The sequence below is a fragment of the Opisthorchis viverrini genome (genome assembly GCF_000715545.1).
Source record: "Opisthorchis viverrini unplaced genomic scaffold opera_v5_32, whole genome shotgun sequence".
Classification (NCBI taxonomy): Eukaryota; Metazoa; Platyhelminthes; class Trematoda; order Opisthorchiida; family Opisthorchiidae; genus Opisthorchis; species Opisthorchis viverrini.
Window position 1 is genome coordinate 993134 of NW_008751687.1, and position 7707 is coordinate 1000840.

Sequence of the window (7707 nt, forward strand, 5' to 3'; positions counted from 1 at the left end):
GACGCCACAAGTGACGCAAATTAGCAAACGTGATTCGAGCCTTTGAGATTCTTGCACTGACTTCATCAGACACACTTCCGTCAGAGCTAATACAACTACCGAGGTATGTAAAGTTTTCCACAATCTCCAGTGGTTCTCCTTGAACTGTAAGGGATATGTTCGCAGATGGCACGTTCTGAAGCACGACTTTGAAGGTGCGGGGCGCATGCCAAAAGATGGAATGATGTTGGTCAGTTTATTCAGTAGTTTGTGTTTCGCTTCGGTCTTCAAAGATGAGGGTAATGTCATCTGCGTACACCATGTCGACAAGGTTCTCACCAGCAACAATTTGAACACCGGGGTTTTGAAGACAGTCCAGTGTTCACCTCATTATTTAATCAATGACGAAGTTGGACCAGAATGGAAAGAGCAAAGATCCTTGTCTGACACCACTTTTGTGGGGAAGCTTTTGGAGAGCTTATCATACACTCTGACTTGCCCAGAAGTATATGAATATAGGGATCGGATTATGTTTACAAACTTCTGGGGCATACCCTGTTGAGCAAGTGTAGTTACAAGTACTGATCGACCAACGGAATCAAGCGCACACTTAAAGTCAAGGAATACCAGGAATGTGGGTCATTTGTACATGTGGCGTTGCTCTAACACCTGACGGAGTGTGAAGATGTGGTCAACGCAGCCTCTACTCGGTCGAAATCTCGCTTGATTCTCACGAGTCAAGGTTTCGCGTGCCACCGTAAGACGACGGATAATCAGTGACGCCAGAAGCCTTGTCACAACAGTCGTCAAACACCTCTGTAGTAACTACATTCACTTGGAGTACCCTTTTTGAAAATCGGTACCACTATCGGTTCACCCGTTGTCTGGGACGGTCTCCTTCTTCCAGATGGACACAAATAGTCTAGACAGGCACTGGCTGAGGGATCCACCACCATCCATGAAAAGAGCAGTACGATGACGCTCGAGTAGAGAAATACATTCGGACACCTGAGCCTGAAGGCGGCTCCACCTCGTTAGACAACTAGCGTAGTTCTTCCTGGTGTTGAAGACGTTATTGTGTGGGATGCGACAGCATTGTGATGGCGTGCAAATCTGTTCAGGTGTGAAAAGTAGCCGAAGGGAAGTTAAAACTTCGCTGTGTAACTGAATCTACCACTTAGTGTGCAACTTGATACCTGATGAGGGATGGTGTCAACCTCTCACTCAATCGTCACCTGGAGGAGATTCGGTGACGAGAGATATATCACCGAAAAAAGGGTTTCCGTTCACATGGTGGGCGCAGATGACACTTCATGTCACTCTCCTGTTAGTCCGCCGCACCAGAGTTATACACTAAGAATCCCAGATATTAAATACCTGCTAAAAGTTATTTCTGTCTTTTTGAACGCATTGACCGAAGACGATACGACTATAGTCACTTATAAGTACTCTGCCCTTTCCATGCATACGCAGACGCCGTAGTAACGGGAAAAAGTGGCAAGCATTGCTGACCTAGTTTTAAAGGGCGTTTTCCTATGTGTGCTCTGGGGTAGGGCAATAAGGAACTCCGAATGAGGGTAGCCGGGATTTGCCAGGCGAGAAGTTACGCCAAAACAACTTTACCACTCGCAGTGTAATATGCACGCTATGGAAGCACCAGGGGACAGTGATTCTCCGAAGGCAGGTGTTCACGACAATTTCTATGGATGGAAAAGAGAAACAAAGCTCATGAGCCAAAGCCCAGTAAACAAGGTTGTACATCACCAATACTTACGTATGAATCAATCAAACTGACAGACACCGTACACTGCAGCAGTCACGCGCCGCGACGACCAACATACCTAGTTGCACGTGGTTCGTTGAAAGCTCTGATTGGTCCAACACTCGACACAGCTACCAATAGGCTTCCAGTATTCATCGCCCAACCCTGGGAGTTCCGGGTTTGTGTTCGAACTTCTAGGATGTAGCAGTTTACCAGAAGTTGTGCTCTAGGTCCATTTTGAGCCTGGAATTCATACTTTCAATGGCTGTCATGGCTCGGAGTGATACCTCACGGATTCGCGGATTCACGAATCGATCGAAGGATTTACCCACGTTTACCGATTTTGTTCTTGTCGTTCAGCGGCTGACGTTCACCCGAAAGGCACAAACCAACAAGGAGTGTAGCGATGCCCTTTGAGTTCTCCGCATGAGGCAGTAATAATAATGATAATGTTTACTGCCAGCTTGTGGGTGGCATGCCGCATGGCATGATCATAATCTCGCCAACGCGAGCACTCGCATAAAATGTGCCTCATATTGCTTTGAACTGAATTCTAGGCGGAGCGTGGACAATCATCAGAAGAAGGCCACTCCACACAGAAACTACTCGAAATAAGAAAAATTTCGCCTAATGAATGTGTGCGCTCTGAGCTTGAAAATCTTGCCATGTCATTCCTATGTGTTTGCTGGGTCAAGTGTGAAAAACCTGTTATCCGAAATTTGCTCAAACGGGGCATAGGTGAGGATTAGGTCACTTCAGAGGCGGCAATACTCAGTTAAATAGGTGAAGCGCCACGGGAGACGCTTCATTTTCCACGGATTTAGGGCCTGCAACAATTTTCGTAGCAGCTTGCCAGAGAGCCTCAATGAGAGATACCTCCTTGGTTCTTCCTGAGTAAGCGAATTTGTTGGCGTATTCAAGAAAGAGGCAGACACCCAAATCCTTTTGGGCATCTATCCTCGTGGTGTATTCTGGTCCTTTCTTAGCAATTCGCTAAGCTTCCCCGGGTGACATAGGCACACACTTATCGTCATTCAGAGAAGGTGCCAGCCCAACGAGCACTGCTTTGCAGCGCTTATATCCATTTGGAGGGCATTATCATTGGAATTCCGTGATTTCAAGTAATCCGCAAAAAGTAGACATGGACATAGCAAGAACGTATATCAGAATCAGCAGTGGTCCCAGGACGGAGCCTTGAGGGACTCCAATGAAGACCGGCGCCGGAGAACTGTTGATCGAGCCTAATTTAACTCGGAATGTCTCATTCAAGATCCTTGTATGAATCTTGTCTGGCTCCGGCGGGCGGAACGAGTTTGCCTTGTGCAAGAGTTGACAAGAGCGCGCTTCCGTAGAGACAAAGTCAGTTAGAGGAGAGTTAGATTGGATGTGACGAGGAAGCTGACTGAATAGAGACCTGTATAGCAGTTTCAGATACCACTGTTCGGTCACGCGTGAGTTCCCCGTTCCTATCATTCAAGGAGAACGCGGTTGCCTTATTTCTGCGGCGATGTCTCATGTGTTGAAACAGTACACTTTCGTTTCCTCGGGAGATGTAAAGAATGGTGAGTTTTTTCGTGTGTTCNGTTGGCGGCTTTCTCATCTAGAGCGGTTCCGCATTTTATGAAATTCTATCTCATCACCTGTGAATATTGTGTTTGAGACCTCTTACCCAGAGATCACCAAATCCTTTAACGAAGCTTGCCGCCCATGCAAATGCGTGCTGGTTCCTCGGGAGGAAATACATGTCAGCCTCGTGAACCTTCTGGACAGTTGTCCTATGTAAGTCTTCCACTGAAGCTGTTCCCAGTTTTACCTGCTCACGATAGATGCTCATTCTTTAAAAGTCTACATGGCATAGGTTTCGATTATTCGTTTGGCGTTCGGAATTCTTGGTCCAGTAAAAGATTAAATCACAGGTCAGCACACAGTGGTCACTGTGTCCCAGTTAAGAGTCAGTCATCATCTGATCAACAAAGTTTCTTTGGCGAATCAGGGAGAAGTGTTATTTCACCTGCCCGGCATTTTGTGTGAGCAACTATATTTTGACCCCGGGCGGTCTGTTGAACGGTCTTTATCAGCGTCGCTGAGACAGGTCCACTTGATTCGATGCGTTCGGTCTCCATCCAGGAGGCCTACCCACCAGCGAGAGATAAGTGGAGCGGTTGCTGGAGGAGAGTTGCTCAAGTGTTTGTATGAGGAATTGGTCATCTTCCGGAGGACTCGAGATGCAACGGTAGACCACACCGGTATACCACCCCCACGTGAAGACGTTGGAAAACTTCGTCGGAACAATTTTCCTCCGCCTGCTTGCTCCTTCATTGGATTTGGAGAGGTTTTATTGTTTGATATGAAAGATTGTTAATTCGTTGTTCGCGCAAACCCAAAAGAGAACAGCCAATGGCCACCTGTTTTTGCAGCAGTCCTCCTGTGAAAAAAACGAAGAAATTCGCCCACGTTAGTAAGCTCGGTAAATTTTTTATGTTGGTTATGGTAATACTAAATCTTAAACTGATCACTCAATAGTCTTTGTTGAATAAGTTGTATTACGGACAGTGCGAGCAAATAATACAGTAACCTGGTCAGTATTCCGGAGGTTTTGCACAATTTCATTCAATTGAGACTGCTTTTGGAGTGATCACGAGGTTTTATTAAGTCCGTGGACAACCCGATCATGAACAGCTTGGGCGTGTCAGCCAAATTCGTCAGGAAAGTGAGGATTAGTTAAGAATCGCGATAAATTAAGACCAGCAATAACCGAGGATTTTCGTGGGTCCATTAAGGGAACATGGTTTTTCTTTGCTACCAAGCAGCTGAATGTGTCTGTGATTTCTAATCACCATCTGTGAAACTGTCTGACTCGCTAAATACTGATTTACAGGAAAAAGCAGGAAAGTGCGGGATGCGGTCGATGCCAACAGGCGTGGACACCAGTGAAAATGATCAACGTTCATTGACCAAATTTTGACACACCATGTTCATAGTTAGTTGTGTAATCCTCCACAAATTTTTGTAACAGGGAAATAATATAAACTAAACGTTCCCGAAGGTTGAGGCTTACGTGCTTTTTTTAGCCACTGTGTGATGCTGTGTAATCGGCTGGCAGGCATCTGGTAAAGGTTTTTCATGTTTTTTTGCATGTTAGGACGAATAAGGTGGTTGGGAATTCATCGCACCCTGTCAATGGTTTAGGGGGCAGCAGACAAGGATGATTTGTCAGGTAAACCGTAGCACCTTATTTTACGTTCCGCGCCGATATGTGTACTTACTAACCCCGGACCTTGGGGAGTTAAGATGAATTAGAAGTACAGAACATGCATGTGATCTCAAAGGGCCTAAGTTTCGTGGTTCCGTTACATGTTTGAACGATAGGTGGACTCAAGCGTGGCGTGGCCACAACATAGGGAAAGGCGTCGACGCTCCGCAAAACAAATTGGGTCGAGCGCTATACGCCACTGCAGCTTATCCGTCTTTGTCAAATTCCACACGGGGCGGCAACTTTTATTCTGTTAAAATCGTCGTTTTGGATTTATAGGTTGGTTTCATTGGACACATGCTACTATCGGGGTAAGTTAATGTAGTGAGAGGCTATCAGCAACAAATGCTTCCTCTTCAGTCATCTGTCAATAAATTTCGATTTATTGATTTCATCAATGGCGAGACAATCATTCTAGTTAGGAAGCAGGGTTACAAGGGTGTGTGCGGCGTTGATTGGGGTGGATTCATCACTGGACAAAGCAGTGTACGGAAGTTTAATACGGTATGAACCCGTCGAAGAAGGTGGCATGTGAAATTGAACATGGAATCAGGAGTGCCTTTTGGAGGATTGGATTCATTCCAAGGTGTGCGGAAGCGAAAGGCATGATACAGAATGATTAATAAGATGTTTAGGGATAGGAAGCGGACCTAAAACCCGACCAGGTTTAGACAAATATGGGTGGGCGGGTTAGGCGCATTTTTGGAGTGTGCAAAAGGAAAATAGGGTCTGTCGATGGCTTACAGCAAAAGACTGGAGTAATGGCAGTGTGTAATAGTCGAATGTAGGTTGAGGGATATGTGATTCGGAGGCCGTGAGATAGGGTTAATCTTGCAGTGCCTTGTTAGGTCATCATCATCAGAGACAGTTACGCAGCAGCGTGATCAGCTGTCCAGGTCGCCTATATATTCCGATAGTGTAGACTTGGCTGCGGAAGTAAACGATAGGGGTAATGTGTTGGCGTGAAGGGTGACTTAGATGAAGCCCAACTCAAATGGCGGATATAGCTTGGCGGATTTGGCTTGAACTAGAGACCGACTTCCACTATGATAGATATGTTTCAGATTTGGAGGCTTTTTGGTTGTAACCGGATGACGAAGTTCACAAGAGTCGATTTACAAACTAAAGCAGCAGAGTGATTATCGATGTCCAAGAATAGAGTCTCGATTTGTTGATGGCGCTCAAGGGCTTCAAAGGAGTAGGCTAGGCAGCATGTGCTTACCAACTCACTAGGTCATCGCTACGGCTACATCCATGGGAGCGGTTTTAAAGAAGCTTGAGGTCCTAAATTCTGCATTTTGTTTCCGCACTACTTACGCTTACGACTATCATATACAAGTCCATTTGCACCTTCATCTCGTCCAAAAATGCGTATGACAACTGAATGTTGGCGTCGCAAATTTGGTGTAAAACGAATACTCTATTATCGAAAGTGGATAAGTTCACTTTGTAGATGTTCCTATATAACCGTATATACGCATGTATAACAGTTCGATGTCCGAGCAATTTTATCGAAAACATGTGATTGCTTGTACATTCTTTCTTCCAGAATCCTTGTCGAATAAATATGGCTTTTGGAAAACGAGGACTGGAGTGATTATTCATTAATTTTTTCCGGTGCCAGAGATTGTGTACAGCCTTGGACTGGACAGACAGATAAATGTATGAGTATGAAGGACCAGCGTTGGCTTTTGGTCAGGTCACCGTGCATAGCTGAGGCCTGGTAACCAGCGTCGCGCATAGGTAATGGTATAGCAAGTGTGATGAGAAGCCAATGTAAACGACAACATACATGGTTACTATGATTAAGAGTGATGACTGGTCCTAGCCTCTGACACTGTAGTTATGCTTCATGACGTATTCCAGCTACGTGGCGTCATATCCCACAGGGAAAATATCTTAGTGTTAGCAATTTGCAAGCAGGTGTCTGAAAAAGACTTCGCGGAACGGGTGACCGTGAACGCTACGTTATTGTTCGCATACATGTTGGGAATACTTTGTTGAGGGTTGACGCCCAAGTAAAGAGTGATAGCGTTCCACTTATTATTTTGATTTTTTTTGGGTTGCTAAAGATGGAGTGATGACCTCAGCATATTTATTTTGGTCCCGCTTGCAGGGTTCCTGTTTATATCTAAGGTGATTTTATGTGTGTTCTGACTAATCAAGAGTAACGTGACTTACACCCATTCATCATAACGCCGTCTTGTTTTCCTCCTGCTGATTTCCCCCGCTTTTCTCCTACTTGTCGTCTGCTTACTCTGTGGTAACTGATGACAATACTTGTTGTCAGCCCGTCACTGGTCGCAAGTTCGTCTCAATTCCACCTATTCTCGAGCATCTGCTGTGACAGTAAAACGGGCCAACCGAGGATCGAACGAAGAGCTCCTCGGATGGCGAGCATGCGTACTTCCCACTACACCAACTTGACAGCGAGAAGGTCCTAATTTTGTATTACCTATATACTCCGCCCACCATATGTCTTTTGTCGGGATTTGTTGATAACATAAATAAACGCGCCAACTGATTTGTCTCGTGACACTAGCTACCGCGTCTCGCCACCAACCGAAATATAATCCCCATCTCCCAAACATACTAGCTGCTTGTGCGCCGTTGCCACTCTATACGGTCAGCTCACACCGACAGACTGTCTGTACATGTATGTTCGTATATCATTTTGTTCTTACTTAATAATAATAATAATAATAATAATAAT